The sequence below is a fragment of the Symphalangus syndactylus genome, chromosome 15 (genome assembly GCF_028878055.3).
Source record: "Symphalangus syndactylus isolate Jambi chromosome 15, NHGRI_mSymSyn1-v2.1_pri, whole genome shotgun sequence".
Classification (NCBI taxonomy): domain Eukaryota; kingdom Metazoa; phylum Chordata; class Mammalia; order Primates; family Hylobatidae; genus Symphalangus; species Symphalangus syndactylus.
The window spans coordinates 101,369,417-101,388,838 of NC_072437.2; the positions used below are offsets into that span (position 1 = coordinate 101,369,417).

General features: G+C 36.4%; 1 long non-coding RNA gene across 1 annotated transcript in view; it reads left to right on the top strand.

Annotated features, from left to right (window-relative positions):
• Positions 1 to 19,126, top strand: part of LOC129464155 (uncharacterized) — a 37,755-nt gene extending 18,629 nt beyond the window's left edge. Inside the window, exon 3 of the long non-coding RNA XR_008651456.2 lies at positions 18,980 to 19,126. This is a non-coding gene — a long non-coding RNA (uncharacterized lncRNA). The remainder of the gene's footprint in view (positions 1 to 18,979) is intronic.
• The last annotated feature ends 296 nt before the right edge of the window (positions 19,127 to 19,422 follow it).

Below are 19,422 nucleotides of genomic sequence, written 5' to 3' on the forward strand. Positions count from 1 at the left end.
GAATTAAGTAACTATAGTCTATTTCATGCCCAGCATACTCCTAGGAATTACTTGTTTTTAAAATAAGCATTTAAATAAAAAATGAGACAAAAGTTGAAGATGTAAAATACTATAACATGTATAGTACTATATCATCCATCAATAAATTTGTAACTTCCACAATTTAATGTCAGATACATGCAAACAAAATATTCTAATCCACATAAAATTAGCTAAATGTAATTAATTTAAATGAGCAATAACAATATTACTCATATCACATTAAAACTTATGTAGGATTATTAAAAAAAAAAAAAAAAAAAAGAAATTCCAGAAAAGGCAAGAAAACCAGATCAGTGGTCACAGGGCTAGAGGTGGGAAAAAACTGTCTACAAAGAAGCACAGGCAAAATATGTGGGATAATGAAACTTCTATATCATCATTGTGGTGATGGTTATATATAAGTACCTATTTGTCAAAATCTACCACATTGTACACTTAAAACAGGTCAATTTTATTGTGTGTAAATTATAGCTCAATGAAACTGATAAAAATTTCCATACACCAAATGCAAAGTCAAAAAACAAATGATAGGCTGGAAAAAATATTTGAAATATATATGACAGACAAAGATTACTCTTTCTAACTTACAAAGAGCCATAGAAATTTATAGGTAAACATCAAGCAATCTGATAGAAAAATGAATAAAGTGTATGCAGTTTTCCACATTAGAGTTGATGCAAATGGGTATTAAACATATGGAAGGTGCTCAACCTTATTGAAAATTCAGGTCGAAGTAAACAAGGCAGACATGAGATGCATTTCCCCTCATCAGCCTGGCATCTATTAGAAAGACTGATAAAATATATTGTTGGCTAAAATATGGAGGAAAGGACACTCTTATACAACAGCTGTAATTTTTTTGGAAAGCAAATCGCAAACAGTCTTTGATCCAGCAAAATCTATTCTACAAAAATAAAAGCACCAGTACATAAGCGTTTGTGTCTAGAATGTTCATTGCTGATCTTTCCCTACCATCAATGGTAAAATTCTGGCAGGAAAACTACTGTTTATAAACAGAGAAATGGCTGAATAAATTGGAGCACATATATACATACTACAGAATAACATGCTTCTATTAATAACATATGAGTTAGGCTACATATATTGACATGGAGGAACATGATATGCTGTTATATGAAAAGGCAAGTGGCAGAAATATTTACAGTATGATCTCATTATTTGGTAATGAAGAGAAAGAAAGAGAATCTGTATTGTGTATCTGTTTGCATATAATTGTATGAGCTTACAGAGCTAAGGATAAACATGCATCCAAAAGTGTAAATATTGGCTGCCAAGAACCAATAGTCGGGGAGACAGATTGTTGTCCTTTTCTTTGTGTATCTCTCTGTTAATTCCCTATCGCATGAACACTTTCTGGTTTTGTAGTTTGAAAAGAAAATAGTTTGAAAAATTGCACAAATAATGAAGCATATTCCCCTCCCACTGCCCCCCACCCAGTGCTCAGAACTTTCACAACACTAACCTAGTATGCATGGATGTGACACTAAACTCTGAAAAACTCTCCTACCCTTCTTAGTTCTAATAAAATATGAGGCCAAATGATAGAATATATTGTTTTTATAAAAATCAGTGGGTGTGGTTCAAGTAACAAATACACACACAAAGGAAAAAGAACTCAAACTGGCTTTACCCTGAGGGCACTGAACTTTAGTTTTCATAGCCTCCCAGTGCAGGAAGATTGGAGACAAAACCTAGAATATGCTTATCATGAAATGCTGAAAAGGAAACCCCATACACTCTCAGAGAAAGGGTGCCTATCTCAACATTTTGTTTTAGGTTAAGGAAGAAAATATTCCCTAAGAATGTAGGTATACACTCTGGGCCTCATGTAGGTTTGCAGCCTAAATTCATATTCTCCTGGTGACCTAAAAAGCCTTGAAGCTCTCAATTCAGTTTAAAATGGTTTTCAGGCATTTAGGAAAAGTGAACTAAGTCCTCACTGAAGAAATACATCTTCAAGTCAAGTCTCAAAAAATTGCTACTGATATACTTCTAAAGATTATAGGCTAATGGTGAAGAAAAGAAAGGAGGAAGAGGGGAAGAGGAAGAAGTAGAAGGGGGAGGAGGAAATACTTAATAGATTAATAAAGAAAGCAACATGAGTATGAGCTAGAAAAAAGTAAAAAATAAAGTCAGAATTAAAATGACTTCTGATAGTGGTATTATCAGACATGGGATATAAAAGTACATGCATGTATGTAGTATGTTTAAAGTAATAGAAGAGAGGATAAAGATTTCAAGCCAAGAGCAAGGGATTTTTAAAAAGACCAATAATATTTGAAAAAAAGCATCAAAAAGAACTTGTAAAAATTAAAGAAAACAACTGAAATTAAAATCTAAACAATGGCTTTTTCAGCAGATTTGATATAGCTGAAGAAAGATTTAGTAAACTGGAAATTAGATTTAAAGAATGAATCCATAATGCAACAGAGAGAGACAAAGAAATGAAAGATACTGAATAATAGTTAGGAGTCATAAATAACAAAGTAAAAAGTTCAAAAATATGTCTAGAGTCCCAGAAAAAGAAAGAGAGAGAAAATGGGTGACAGAATACTTGAAGAAGAAATGGCTGAGCATTCTTAAAGAACTGATGAGAAGTATTAAGCCCCAGATTTATGAAGTCTAACAAAATCAAAATTTTATCAAAAAATTTTTTTTAAAAAAATTGACATATATACTATTAGAGTGAAACTGAAGAGCACTAAAGCTGAAGAATAAGACTTTTAAAAAAAAGGACCAATTGTAATTGGTGCTCATTATTCGCAGATTCAATATTTGAAAATTTGCCTACTTGCTAAAATTTATTAGTAACCCCAAAATCCATTCTTGCAGCACTTTCATGGTCATTCAGGGAGATGCACAATGTGGCAAAATATTTGAGTTATCTCATACATACTTTCTAGCCAAGATCAAACAACACAACACTCTGCCTTCTTTTATTACCTCTTATACTATAAACATTTGTCTTTTTCACAGTCTATTTAGTGGCATATTTTTCTATTTCTGTGCTTTTTGTTGGTGATTTTGTGGTTTAAAATTCTCCTCAAGCATAGTACTGAAATACTGTTAGTGTTCCTAAGAATAAGAAGACTATGATGTGTCTTTGGGAGAAAATACACGTGTTACAGAAGCTGCATTCAGATGTGAGTACAGTGCTGTGGGCTGCAAGTTCAATGTTAATTAATCAACAATATAGATTAAATAAGGTGTTTTTAAACAGAAACACATACAAAACAAGATTATGTGTTGATAAGCTGATGAAAATGTTGTGATCACATGCTCATGGAACCTCACCTTTTATTTTCTCTAGGAGCAGTGGTTCAATATTTAATAATTCAGTGTTAACAGTGAGTTTATAGAACACAATTACTGCAAATAATAAACCTAGGAGGAATAAAAGGGAAACCAGAGAACAGTAGAATGATATCTTCAACATGCAAAAAGAAAATAATTATCAACATAGAATTGTGTGCCAAAGAAAATCATTCTCAAGAATAAGGGTGACAAAAAGATATTCTTCAGAGAAACTACAACTAAAAATGTTAACTTTCCATAAATTCTCACTAAAATTCTTTAAAATGTATTTCTAGAATAAGCAAATTTTAATTGATAAGTATAGGGTGTATAATTTCCAAAATAATAGAGAAAAATAATATAATTTTTAAAATTAATGTAAAATAAGATATGAAAGGAAAGTGAAAGAAACATAGAACAAGAGGAACAATTATAAAGCAGAAAATAAGATGCTGAAAATAACCCAAATATTTTAGTAATTACAAAAATATAACTATGCTAAAAACTCCATTTAAGAGGCCAAATTGCTAGACTGGAATTTTTAGATCTACCTCTATGCTGTTGATAAGAGACACATCTAAAATATAACGAGACAATAAAATTTAAAATATAAAGAAGGAAAAAATATACCATATAAATACTAACAAATTTCAAATAAGTATATTAAGGTAAAAATTTCTAGGTCTTACATAATGATAAAAAAGTCAATTGATAAGAACATACAATCTATTTCTACCCACCAGCACAAAATAATATGACCTTAATAATATGAGGCAAGAATTGACAGAATTATAAAAAGAAAATAGAAAAAAAATCAACAAATTTCCAAATATTGATTCATACAGTCAATATTCTTCCCTACAATGCAGTTAAGTAGGAAATGAGTAAAGGAAAAAAATTAAATCTATATATTTAAAGTATTTGAAATATTCTTTTAGTTGTACATTGTTCAAAGGAGAAATCATAATGGACTTTAGAAAATACTTTAGAAAACCAATGAACTAAGCATCTAACTTCAGATGTTAGGAAGAAAACAACAGGCTGGGCACGGTGGATCACGCCTGTAATCCCAGCATTTTGGGAGGCTGACACAGGCAGATCACGAGGTCAGGAGATGGAGACTATCCTGGCTAACACGGTGAAAACCCACCTCTGCTAAAAAATACAAAAAAATTAGCTGGACGTGGTGGCGGATGCCTGTAGTTCCAGCTATTCGGGAGGCTGAGGCAGGAGAATGGAGTGAACCGGGAGGTGGAGCTTGCAGTGTGCCAAGACCACGCCACTGCACTCCAGCCTGGGCGACAGAGTGAGACCCTGTCTCAAAAAAAAAAAAAAAAAAAAAGCCCTAATAAGATTTATAAAAAGACAAATACAAGAGACTACTGGCAGAAAACATTCTATGATAGCTCTCAAGATTTCTGCATCCTTGAGCACACAACCAGCATAATCTCTTTCTGTTGAGTGTGGATGCGCCTGACTTAATTAGGTGAGCCCTTTAAAAGAGGGTTTAGAGGTCAGAGACAGAGGTCTGAGAAATTCAAAGGTTCAGCAGGTGCTCTTCTTCTGTCCTGGAGGTATGCAAATAGCCATGTTGTAAACTGCCTGCTGGGGTCACATGGCAAAGAACTGTGTTTAGCTGTAGAAGTTGAGGAGCCAACAAGCAAATGGGGAATTCAGCCATATAACTATAAGGAAATGAATTCTGCCAAAACCAGTGAGCTTGGAAGGAGAGCTCATGCCTTATCATAGCCCCAGCCCCACCTTAGCACCTTGATTTCAGCCTGGTCAGACCTTGAGCAGAGCATACAGCTAACCATACCCATACATAAAACAATAAATCAGTTTTGTTTGAGATAGTCAGTTTGCAGCCATTTGTCATACAGCAATAAAAAATTAATACAGAGTTGATTTAATGTTTTAGAAAACAAATACACAATACAGAGAATCATCAAAGACAAAAGCTGGTTCCTTAAAAACTCAAATAAAATATATCAAATTTTGAAAAGATAAAGTAAGAATAAAATAAAGAAGGTGAAAGTGAATAATATTAAGAATAAAAAAGCAGATCTAACTGTGCATGCTTCAGTTATTTAAAAGATAATAAGAGTTTATGACAATACATTTTAAAACTTAGACGAAATAGTCTTCAAAAATATAACTTCCTAAAACTGACTTGAAAAGAAATATAGAATCAGAATTTAAATCTTCCCATAATGAAAACAACAGGCCCACAAAAAAAAACAGGTGAGTTCTGCCAAATATTGAAGGAACAAATAATTTCTATCCTGCAAAAATTATTCTTAAGTATAAGTAAAGAGAACATTCCCCTCAATTTATTTTAAGAGACTAGCAAAAGCATGATACCAAAATCTAACAAGAACAGTTTTTTTTTAAAAAAGACCATTATAACTCAATCTCATCTATAAAAATAGATGCAAACATTGTCAAGACAAACTAGAGATATAAAAAATAAAACACATCTTGAGCTAGTAGAGTTTATCCAAGGAATGCAAGATTGGCTTAAACAAAAGAAAATCAGCCGATGTTACTCATCACTAAAATAGCTTAAGGGAGAAAAATCATGTGATAATCTCAACAGATATAGAAAAGTATTAAATAAAAATTCACCATGCATTCATGATTAAAAAAATCTTCACAATAGAAGGGAAGTCCTAAAATAGGAGCCCCCAGATTTACTGCAGTCATCCTGCTGAATGAAGAAATACTGAAGTATTTTCTTTAAATTAGAGAGATGATAAGGATGCTTATTGTTATACTGCTGTTCAAACATAGCAAGGAAAGATAAAGAAATAAAAAGTACAAGGATTAGAAAGTCATTCTTAGATAATATGACCATCTGAATAGAAAATTCAAGTAAATGTAATGACAAATTGTTAGAATTAATGAGAAAAATTAGTAAGGTTGATATAAAATCAATATACAAATATTAGTTACATTTCTATATACCAACAAAACAGCCAGAAAATGTAATTTAAATGATATCACTTGTCATAGCACTAAAATACAAAGTATCAAGGAATATAGGCCTTTGAAAAGATGTATAAGATCTTCATGAAAAAATTATAAAATTATATTGAAACACATTAAAACAAACTTAAAATAGATGGTCAGATATACCATGTTCATGGATTGATTTAATCAAATAATAAATATATAAATTTTCCTCAGATTGATCTATTGATTTAGTGTGATTGCAGTAAAAATGCCAACTGTATTTTTGCTTGTGTTTTAATTTTTTGTGAAGTGTGACAAGCTTATTCTAAAATTTTTTTGGAAAGCAAGAAGCAAAGAATAAATAGCCAAAACTCTATTGAAGAAAAGAATGAGGTAGACAGACTTGCCTTACCAGACAAGGTTATATTATTTAAGACATTGTAGTATTGGTGCGAGAATGAACAAATAGAAAAATGGAATAGAATGGACAGCCCAAGAACAGAACACCATGCATATGAAAAGTTGTTTTGTGACTGAGTGGGCACTGCAGACCACAAGGGACAAGAAGGATTTTTTAAGTAAATGAATCAGTTATCTCAATGAGGAAAAATAAAATAAAATTAAGACCCTAGAGCATATCATACTCAAGAAGCAGTTCCAAGTGGATTAAAGACTTTCATGTGAACAGAAAAATAGTAAAGAAATTTGTAGAAGAATATGTATTTTTTCAACATTAGGATAAAAGAGTATTTCTTTAAAAGACACAGAAACTGCAAAGAATAAAGGAAAAGATGAATAACTCATACTACATTAAGAATTTATATTTATTGAAAGATATAAAGACAGTTAAAAGATAAGCCATAAACTATAAGTTGACACAATTTGCAACCCATATAATTGATATAGGATTAATATACAATTTATGAACAGCCTCTATACTAAAAATCAAAACATCTCAGTAGAAAATAGGCAAAAATACCTGAACAGGCATTTTACAAAAGAATGAACATGGTCAACAAACATGAACAAAAGCTCAATCCCCTTAGTAGTCACAGAAATTCAAATTAAAATCACAAAATACCATTTTACACATACTACACTGGCAAATTGAAAATGTGTGACAATATCATAGACTAGATAGCATGAGGAATTTTTTAATTAAAAAAATGAAAATGTGTGACAATATAAAGTGTGACGAGATTGTGGAGAAACCAGAAATCTTATACAGTGCTGTAAGAGGTGTATGTTGGTATAATCACATTATAAAACTGTCAGGTATTATGTAGTAAAATTGAAAATAAGCAAATTCTATGTACCAGCATACCTACCTCTAAATAGGTAGAAGAGAAATTGTTGCACATGTACTCCAAAAGACAGGTAGAAGAATGCTCCTGGAAGCCCTATCTATAGCAGAAAAAATATAAACATATAAATAATCCAAGTAACACAATCCAAGTAATCCAATCCAAATAACACAAAAGTAGATAAATCACATGATATATTTTTGTAATGGCAAACTATACTGCAGTGAAAATGTATGAAATACAGTTACCTATATTTGTTTAGATGATTCACACAAACCATGTGTTGAGCACAAATGCAAAACAGTTTCCATTTGTTGAACTGTTATGTATTTAGTAAACTAGGATTAAGCTTTGAGTTAAATGTCAAGTATGCAGTAAATGTAAATTGTATAAACATACAGTATTGAAATGATATGTTTAAATACCTGTTTCCTGCATTAGACTGTAAAGTATTCTAGGATAGGCATTTATCTTCCTCAACTTTGTTTTCCCAGTATTTAGCATAGGCAATGTACATAATAGCCTGAGTTTTTCCCACAGGTGATCCTGAAACAAAGTCTTGGGTGCAAGTGGTTTATTTGGAGTAAGTCCAGGAAGCAGGAATGAGATAGTAGGAGAGAGAAAGAAAAAAAGAAAGAAATCTAGTACAATGATAAGTTGTCAAGGTGGTCACTACTACAGACAACTGTGCATTACCCCACTGGACCATCTGAGGACCCTTGTGAAACGCCTTCGGAAACATGTATCCATTAGTTCACATCCGCCATTTCTCAAGGAAGTCCAAGGATTTAACTCTCTTTGAGACAGAATTGCACATGGCAGAGTGTAGAGCAGATTCCTTCTGGCAACCAAATTTCTGATTCAGAAAAGCTCTGAGACAGAAAGTGAGAGGCAATTGGTATGAAGCTCTAGGCCGGATGCTGCCAGGCTATACCTACAGGAAGCTAGTCAAGGCCTTCTTATAAATGACTGCCAAGGAAGTGGCTATATCATTACACCATGAAAAAGAAAGAGAACTAATATTGACTGAGGGTTTAGTATATGGCAGCCTAGGATTCATAACTAGATTGACTCCAAAGCCCATGATCCTGTCCTACCTCCTCCTAAGGTCCTTCATTGACTGCTTCCTCCAGCACAAATATTCTGGAACATGGGGGTTCGCCATTCGTTATTATGACTATTACTAACTGTGTTTCTGGTGAGCATAGTTGAACATAGTTCCTCTGATTTTATTAATTATGAGTGACTTTTACTTACTGAGTCATCTTATGTCTTACCAGACACTTGTGCTTTGCAAATGTAAATTTGTTTGCTTATTCTTTATTTGTGATAACCCATGAAATAGGTAGTAAGTATACAGTTTTACAAATGAGGAAACCAAGGTTTATAGTTTAAGTCGCTAGCTTTAGGTTACATGTCTACTTAGTGATAGTTTGTTTTTAACTTTGATATACTTCCGCTTACTCAGAATGTTACTAGATTCATGGCAAATTCTCAGGAAATGCTTATCAAGTTGATAAGATCCACTTCAATAGTTTGTACTTTTCTCAAGGAAGATACAGTTAATGATTTCCCCAGCTGTGCTTCATCATCTATACCCAAATGAACATTCTTTAAAAGTCCAAGACAAATATCATAAAGGGTGACTGGCAAATGCAGAAGAAATTTTAATTTAAAAACAAATGAGAATCGAAATATAGAAAACACTAGACTTATTTGGCATTCTAAAACCTTTTTTCATGACAACTTTTAGTTGAGTCCCAAGTTTGTAGAACAATATAAGTACACTGCTCTAGGAAGAAAACCTCCAATTACTAGGAAAATGATTTTCCTGTAAATCTCAACAAGGCCTGAACTACTTCAAAATGTGTGATTTGCTGACCATTCACTCTGCACTGTTGGCTGAGTCAACTCTTTACAGCTTCTCTCTAGAACCCTTTCAGGGTTATGTCACATTCTGCATCAGTAACCACACTCCCACATAATCACATGATTCTGTGACCCATGTGGTATCAGTGCATCAGGTTACTACCTCATAAGATGCATTAGATGTATAGATTTTTTTAAAAAACAAACCCAAGGAACTCTAGCCATCCAGTAAATAATAGGCCGTGAAGGTTTATTCTTCCATCAACAAAATTTCCCTCAACTAACAGGCATTGTGCTAGTTGTTGAGGTCACAAAGGCCAAAGGCATGGCTCTGCTCTTAGGCAGACAGACACATTATCAAGTATGCTGACAATTACAGATGCTGTGATTTTAAAATGCACAGAGTACAGGGGGCATAGATGGAAGAATGATTAACTTTCAGTGGTGAATTATAAAAAAATTTGTTAAGGAGATTACACAGAAACTACTAGAAAGGAATCAGTACCCAAGGACAAAGCATAGGTAGCCTGCCTGTGATTGTAATTTATGTCAGGTCTCCTAATCCACTGACCTCTACTAGCCGGAAGTGCAAGAGACCTGAGTGCTATTCACTACTCATTCCATCTCTGTATGCTCCAAACACTTGCTCTATTCCAACCAGCCTCACCCCTGTCTTTGCAATGTTGTCTTTCTCCCCAGGTCCCTTTTTGCTCCAGTATCTCCTCTGGCCTTCAATCTGTCCACATGATAATCTCACTAGAAATCAGACAATGATACTTCCATTCTTCAAAAGCCAACTTACAGCCTACTTTCTTGAGGAATCAATTTAAATCTCCTTAGAAAGGAGGCAAGTGGTCTTATATGAATTCAAGTGTAATAGCTATATGTTGACTGTAATGTGTCATGTTGGATAAGACCAGCCTTGAAGAGAACACCTCTCTTCCTCATCTTTGATATTATCATCCCAGAGCACCTAATACATAACCCTATAGTCTGGGACCTCTGTAAGCTCTCGGAAAATGCAACTTGTATTTAATCAAATTAAATGAAGAGCTTGTGCCTTAGTTCCTTCACCTATTAAAATAAAAATAATAATTGTCTCTTCTCTTCCAAAGAACTGGTGAGTAAGCCACTCTATCCCTGGCACTTAAGATAGTAACAGCCATGTAATAGGACCTTAGTAAATATTTGCTGAATGAATAAGTGAAGAGGCTACATTCTAAGTCATCTGAGATGAGGCATTGTATTTGAGGTTTTTAGAACTCAAAAAGTACCAGAGCTCTAACTAAAAATAGGCCTCATGGTACCTTCTTATCTTTTAATAAAACCTTCCTACAGTTTCTAAGATTCTACATTAACAGTATTACTCAGCAAGTAAAAACATTGAGAAACAGAGAAATGATTCTACCAGGATGAGAAGCATTAAAACAGAATATAATCTCAGGCCTTTTCCACTGGGAACATGCTCCCTTGCCTAAGAAAGACAAGGAATTTTGGAGCAGTAAGATTTATGTGCCCAGTAAAAATAGCTGTTTGCTAGATGTATGCTATTCTGCATATTAGAGGAGAAAAGTTAAATGTACAGTGTATTTTTTTTAAATTTTGGTCCATATAGAATTCATACAGAAGAGTATAGATACAGCTAAACAATCCTGAAAAATACTTTTAAAAGCATATTTTCTCATTAGAAACTAGTCAATATTCAAAGTGATCATAAATAAAACAGCAATTTTTTTGGTGCTACAACAAATAAATAAGTCAATGGAACTTTTAGAGTGTCCAGAAACAGTCTTGCTCATATATAGGGCCTTGATATATGATAAAGATGGCACCAAAAATCCGTGGGGAAAGACACAGTCTTCAAAAAGTGGGTGAGAATAATTGTTCACCACACAGAAAAAATAAAATTAGATTCCTTCCTTCATGTCATACATAAAAATAAAATTCCAGATATATTAAAGAACCAAATATAAAATGCAAACTTTACAACTATTTTGACCAAAAATGGGGGTAATATATTAAAGATTTTGAAGTTGAGGCTAGCTTAAATTACAAAAAATATAACTCATAATGGAAAAGTTTGACTTTTTTTAGATAAAAATTCATTTTTGCCTATGGCAAAGGACATCATAGGCAAAGTTAAAAGGACAAATGAAGCCAAAGCAAGACTAAGCAAAAAGGAGGCATCTGGAGGCATCACATTTACCAACTTCAAACTATACTATAAGGCCATAGTCACCAAAACAGCATGGTAGTGGTATAAAAATAGGCATATAGATCAATGGAACAGAGTAGAGAAACCAGAAATAAAGCCAAATACTTAAAGTCAACTGATCTTCGACAAAGCAAACAAAAACCTAAAGTGGGGAAAGCACACCCTATTCAACAAATGGTGCTGGGATAATTGGCAAGCCACATGTAGAAGAATGAAACTGGATCCTCATCTCTCACCGTATACAAAAATCAACTCAAGATGGATCAAAGACCTAAATCTAAGACCTGGAACCATAAAAAATCTAGAAGATAACATCAGAAAAACCCTTCTATACATTGGCTTAGGCAAAGACTTCATGACCAAGAACCCAAAAGCAAATGAAACAAACAAACAAAAAAAGATAAATAGATGGGAGTCAATTAAACTAAAAAGCTTCTGCACAGTAAAAGAAATAATCAGCAGAGTAAATAGATACCCCACAGAGTGGAAGAAAAATCTTTGCAATCTATATTGGATAAAGGACTAATATCCAGAATCTATAAGAAACTCGAACAAATTAGCAAGAAAAAAACAAACAATCCCATCAAAAAGTGGGCTAAGGACATGAATAGACAATTCTCAAAAGAAGATATACAAGTGGCTAACAAACATATGGACAAATGCTCAACATCACTAATTATCTGGGAAATGCAAATCAAAACCACAATGCGATACCACCTCACTCCTGCAAGAACACCCATAAAAATTAAAAAATAATAGATGTTGGTGTGGGTATGGTAAAAGGAAACACTTTTTTACACTGTTGGTGAGAATGTAAGCTAGTACAACCACTATAGAAAACAGTGTGGAGTCTCTTTAAAGAACTAAAAGTAGACCTACCATTTGATCCAGCAGTCTCACTCATGGGTATCTACCTAGAGGAAAAGAAGTCATTATATGAAAAAGATACTTGCACAAGCATGTTTCTAGCAGCACAGTATGCAATTGTAAAAATTTGGAACCAGCCCAAATGTCTATCAATCAATGAATGGATAAAGAAAATGTGATATATATACACCACGGAATACTACACAGCCATAAAAAGGAATGAAATAATGGCATTCATAGCAACCTGGGTGGAATTGAAGACCATTATTCCAAATGAAGTAACTCAGAAATGGAAAAACCAAACATCATATGTTCTCACTTATAAGTAGGGGCTAGGCTATGAGGATACAAAGGCATAAGAATGATACAATGGACTTTGGGGACTCAGGGGAAAGGGTGAGGGGGTTAGGGATAAAAGACAACACACTGAGTGCAGTGTACACTGCTTGGGTGATGGATGCATGAAAATCTCAGAAATCATCATTAAAGAATTTATTCATGTAACCAAACACCATATGTTCCTCAAAAATCTATTGGGAAAAAAGGACAAATGAATGGAAAAAAATTTGCAGTGAAATGACACTTAAAGAATTAAAATATGTAAATATTCATAACAGTTTGAATAGAGAACATTCCAACAGAAAACATTTCAATAGAAAAATTAGCAAGATAGAAATTGGCAATTCTCAGAAGAAATACAAATAGCTAATAAATATATAAAAATATATTTAACCTCAGTAGGTATAAGAAACTGAAAATGAAATAAAAACAATAACCATGTGACACCACTTACCTTATATTATCAGATCAATTTAAAAAATGAGTGTATTCTGCCAAATGTTGGCAAGAATGCAGAGAAATAGAAACTCACACACTGAAAGTGGGAACATAAATGCCCTACAGCTTTACTTAGACAGCAACACGGCAATTGTACCATATGTGGAGGGTTGCAAAAATGGCCATGATCCTTCACTTCTCCCATTTCCATACTCTTTGTAATGTGATTTTGCACATCCTTTCATCAAGAGGTGGAGTCCATTTCTTCTCCTTTTCTATCTAAGCTGAACTTTTATTCTATTGCTTTTACCAATAGATTGCAGCAGAAGAGTCATTATGTCTCAAGAGCACTTTGACTCTTTCACTGGCTCTCTTGCTTCCAGCAACTGCCATGAGAGCAGGCCTGCTGAAGAAAGAGAACCACATGGAGCACAGATAAGCTGTCCCTGTTAAGGCAATGCTAGACCAGCCAGCCAGTCTAGCAGCTGATCACAGGTGCATGAGCAAAAGTAACTATAAATTATCACCCCAGAACAAATGTTTCATGTTCAGGAATCTCATGTTCCTCAGAAGGACCATTTGTGAACATAAAAGGGATGCTCCATGGCAGCATCTCCTGGAACCCCATCCTAATACAGGGCTACAACTCCCCAAGGAGTCCCCTGAACAACCCTGATGATATGGTCTGGCTGTGTCCCCACCCAAATCTCATCTTGAATTGTAGCTCCCATAATTCCCATGTGTTGTGAGAGGTATCCAGTGGGAGATAATCGAATCATGGGGGAGGTCTTTCCCATGCTATTCTCATGATAGTGAATAAGTCTCATGAGATCTGATGGTTTTATAAAGGGGAGTTTCCCTGCACAAGTTCTCTCTCTTGCCTGCTGCCATGTAAGATTTGCTTTTCACCTTCTGCCATGATTGTGAGGCCTCCCCAGTCACTTGAAACTATGAGTCCATTAAACTTCTTTTTCTTTATAATTTACCCAGTCTTGGATATGTCTTTATCGGCAGTGTGAAAATGGACTAATACACCTGACGTGCATACCTAATTGCGAGGCCTTTTGGTATATTAGCAAATTAGGCAAAAAGCTGTTAAGTTTGTTTCATTTGCTCAACTGTTTTGGCAGAATACACACATCAGGTCTGTTATTCCCAGAAGACAGGCCTTCCCTTGGAACATCAGTCTCTGAAGATTGATTCTTTCATGATTTTTCTGGAAAAATCTTGGTTGAATTCAAGAATCAATAGTCAAATGAAATAATTTCAACTGCTGAGGTAAGAAGCTGGTGCATTAGATTTTTATGCATTTTCAAACTATGGAAAAAGAAATATTTTCTAAAAACTGGAATTAAGTAAGGCAATTATATATACATTTATTTCTAGAGATAAAAATTCAGATATGGATAACAAAAGGAGGTAGATTAAAAGTCTCAAGGGTACATTTTTTTTTCAGGCCAACAGCATCCTTAGGGCCTGACAGCAGCAACTACTATTATGATATATTAAGAATTACACTAAATGCTTAGCATACGTTATCTCACTTAATGTTTCAACAACCCTAAAATATAGCTATTGTTTCCAATTTACAGATGATGATGCCAGGATATAAAGAAATTAAAGTCACTTCTCTGTGGTCACAGAGCCAGTAATTAGTGAAGCCTTGCTTTAAACAGAAGTCTGACTCCAAAAACTCATTCTCCTAACCACCAAAATCTGCTGCAGTAACACACACACACACACACACACACACACACACACACACACACACACACACACATATTACATAATGCTGTGAGGTTCACAGAATCTTTTGTCATATATTATTTGACTTGATTCCTACAAAACTCTTATTTATTTATTTATTTATTTTTGAGACAGAATCTGGCTTTGTTGCCCAGGTCGGTTTGCAGTGGCACCATCATGGCTCACTGCAGCCTCGACCTCCTGGGCTCAAGGGATCCTCACATCTCAGCCTCCTGAAGAGCTGACAGGAGCATACCACCATGCCTGGCTAAATTTTGTTAAGTTTTTTGGAAAAACAGGGTCTCTCTGTGTTGACAGGGCTGGTCTGAAACTCCTAGGCTTAAGTGGTTCTCCTGCCTCTGCCTCCCAAAGTGTTAGGATTACAGGTGTGAATCACTGTGCCTGGCACTATAAAATTCTCACAACTCCCATCTTACAGATGAGCTTACTAAGATGCATACCAAGAAAGTGTCTATTTCCAAAGTCACAAAGTTCGTATGTAGTAGAGCTGAGACAAAAAGTCCCAAATCTATATCCTTTCCAGCAGGTCAAGCTGCTAGATGCTTTAGTTATCATAAGCAGATATTATGGAATATGATGAACTATGAGATAAATTATTCCTAGAGGAATAGAGAAATAGATGATGGATACAGGGATTGTTTCTGCTGAGGCTTGACTCAGACAAGCAGTTGTTTGAATCAAAGGGGCCACTTTGCAAGAATTTCTTTGGAGCAAGCTCTGACTTCCTTCCATCTGGTGGAGGAGGACCAGGACCAGGATCTGGGGTTCCTGAAATTAGCAAAACGAACAAACAAGGGAAGAAGATGGAGACAGCTCCCGAGACCAATGGGGAAGGTAAAATATCTGACCCAGTCTATAAGCATTCTTCCCCTGGGGTCTGGCCTGGGCAAGTACCAAGGGCAGGGGCAGAGCCAGTGACAAGAAGGACTAAGCACATGAGCCTGGTGGGCTCAAGGTAACACAATAAAAAGCATGCCCACAGTGACTGTAAGCTGCCTCTTGTGCCCCAGCTGGAGTGACTTAAGGGGAACTGCAATGCCATATGTCAAATCAAGATGGTAGAAATGTTACCTAAATTGATACCTGGCAAACTGATCAAATTTTTTTCCCTTACATTAAAGAAGAAATAGTGATAGAATTGCTACTGATATTAGTCTGAGAAACTGCCTCAATTTTTGGAGGCTGATGGACACTCAGAAAGTGATTTAAATGTAAACAACTTGTTCAATGCCTTATTTTACAATTGAGGAAGTGTGTTAGTGGTAACTAATGGGAGCTGGGCACAGTGGCTCACACCTGTAATCCAAGTATTTTGGGAGGCCGAGGTGGGAGGATCACTTGAAGTCAGGAGTTTGAGACTAGCCTGGACAGTATAGTGAGACTCTCCTCTCTACTTAAAAAAAAAAAAAAATTGGCCAGTCATGGTGGCATGCGCCTGTAGTCCCAGCTACTTGGGAGGCTGAGGTGGGAGAATCACTTGAGCTGGAGAGATTGAGGCTGCAGTGAGCAGTGATTGTGCCACTGCACTCCAGCCTGGGTGACAAAGTGAGACTGTCTACAAAAATAAACAAAACAAAACCCTAGTGAGAATGTCTCTCCAGTCTGGCTATCATCAGCCATGACAGTCATACTTCTGTCATTGTCTCCTTGATCAGGAAAGGGAAAAGAACTATGCCACGGGAGCAGAGACAGCTCTTCCCTGGGAGCAGTGCTTTACTGAGCTGCGACGCTCTCCCCAGCCCAGGGGCAGGAGTTGAACATATCACTTGAATCACTTCTGGTTTCTAGATGCAAAAGCAGTCCCTGAAAGGAATTTCCAGGCGCTGGCTCACAGGCTGCGTGTAACAGCCCGGTCACGCCTCCCGCGTGGAGGACTGAGCCGATTACTAATCACCAGCCACCTCCGAGTGACAGCAGAGGCAGGGGAGGCTCGGGGCCCAGCTGTCAGGCGCAAGGGCAGAGGTCAGCGCAGGGCCTCCCTGGAGCAGGAGTGAGCGGCGGGTGACAGGTGCAGCCGCGCCATCCCCGAGCATCCCGGAACCTGGCCTGGAGGCTGCTGTGGGATCCACAGCCCTGCGCACTGGGGAGGCGCTGCAATGACCCTGAGGCGGCGCCTTCCCCCGGGGTCCCCAAATAGAAACAGCCCTAGTGCCCTCTCTCCGACCCCACCAGGGCCGCTGCCGGGCTCCTCCTTATTCAGACCAGGCTCTACCGACTCCGCAACAGCTGCTCACCCCGCTTGAGTTGCAAAAGGTCTGTGTGAATACAATAAGGGGATGCATATTTTCATGCCAGAATTCACACCCAAGCATGATTCACCGCGTGATTGACTTAGGTGAATTTAAAATACCCGGCGCCTCATAAATAGATTCCGCTGGGGCTTTAAATTGGCAAAATGAGTTACTGACTTCCCTGACTCTACTTAACATTGCACCTACCTATGTTTTGAGGAAGTGGAGGGGAAAGTCTTTCATGACTGTCTTAGACTCCAAGTCATTAGGTCTATTAGTTTGTTTTTTTCTTTTCTCATCAATAAAATTGACTTGATCTTGCACTTCCCCGGGCAACTTTCTGTAATTAAGGGTCTCTGGAACTAACTAATAAAGTACAATCAGTGCCAACGTGAGAAACAATAGTTACAAGAACATATACCACGTTTAAAAATAGATTTAAATACTCAAAGTCCCCAAATTATTCATTCTTTAAAACAAGTGAAAGAGTTTGTAAGAGAAAATCAACCACGTATTGAGGATAATACACAAAAAATTTGACCTTAACAAATTTCTGAGATAATGAGCTATTTTAGGTCATTAAAAAAAATCTCGAAATTTTGCAGAGTTTGACATTGCCAATTTGCTCACATTTATTGACTGCTGAAAGAGATGCCAATGATCAAGTTGCCCATAAAAAAGAATAAGGCTTCTTTCATAATGAGGCCTATGATGAGCTGAATAAATAAGTTAGCCAAGCAAATTTCTGGAAGAAAATACTTCATGCAGAGAGAATTGCAAGTGCAAAGCCCCGAGGTGGGGTTGTTCAAGTAAAACCCAGGTGACCACTGTCAATGAGCCGAGTGACAGACGGGAAGAGCTGTTGGAGACGATATTGTTGGATAGGTTGCAAGGACTGAGGCCCTAAAAGGTCTCATAGACTCATAGTAAAGACTGCTTTTCTGTGAGTGAGATGAGAGGTCATTGAAGGTTTGCAAAGAAATGGCATAATCTGATTTAAACATTAAAAAGACTGGTCTGTCTACTACGTGAAACAGATTGAGCAGGGGAAGGTGAAAGCAGTAAGACTAGTTAGGAGGCCATTACCTGGGTGAGAGATATTGGTGGCCTGGACCAGGATGAGTACTGTCCTTCACTGGAGTGAAGTGGTCAGGTACTGATGACATTTTGAAACTCAAAAAGTCAAGATTTGCTCATCAATCAAATGGAGAGTATGAGAGAGAGAGAGAGGAGCCAATGACTCAAAGATTTCTGGCTTGGTGACGAATGGGTTTGCAATTTGCTAAAAGAAAGGGAGAGGAATGGTGGGAAAGGGAATCAAAAGTTCAGCTTTTGTCTTGTGTGGTGAGCCCACAGCCTTCTCTTTAACCCAGTGGCTTTCACCCATTATTGTAATTGGCCCCCAAGCTGCTTGACTACTTTCTCCTTTGACTTGAAACAGATCCCACTCCGAAATCTCCCCTGTATAAACATTTTGGGTCTTCTTCATATTGTCCGTTATTCAGGAAAAATTTGCCAAACATGATTTTGAGAAGTTGGTATCATAAAAACATTGCGATTATCCTTTTGTGTCTTGGACATCAGCCATTGAGAATCAGTGCTCTCACCTGAGCATTTCATTTCTGTTTTCTATGCAGGTTCTGATCCACTAAAGAGAAAGGAAAAGATCTTTACACTCCCTTTTCCAAGAAATCTTCTGCTTCTGCAGGAAGGTCCACCTGAAAACAGAGGGCCCATAACACTCGTTGGGAAGCACCGACAGACATCCCAGACTCTCCTCATCCCATTTCCTGGTAGCTCGCTGGCACCACTGTTTGATGATAGCTTGTTGAAATGGATGCCTGTTGAAATGGCGAAGGTGAACAGTGTAAGATGTCAAAAGAAACATATGACTAACAATAAAGATAAGCTCACAAATTATGTATTTTTTTTCCAAAGTGAATTGGAGCTAGCTAAAAGGTACCCCTCTATTTTTGTCATTCTCCCTCGTGTTCAACAGAGAGAACAGGGAGGAATTGCTGTTTGTGTGTTGGGAATTTCACAGAATCTTGGGCATCCCCACGAGAGTGATCACTCATGT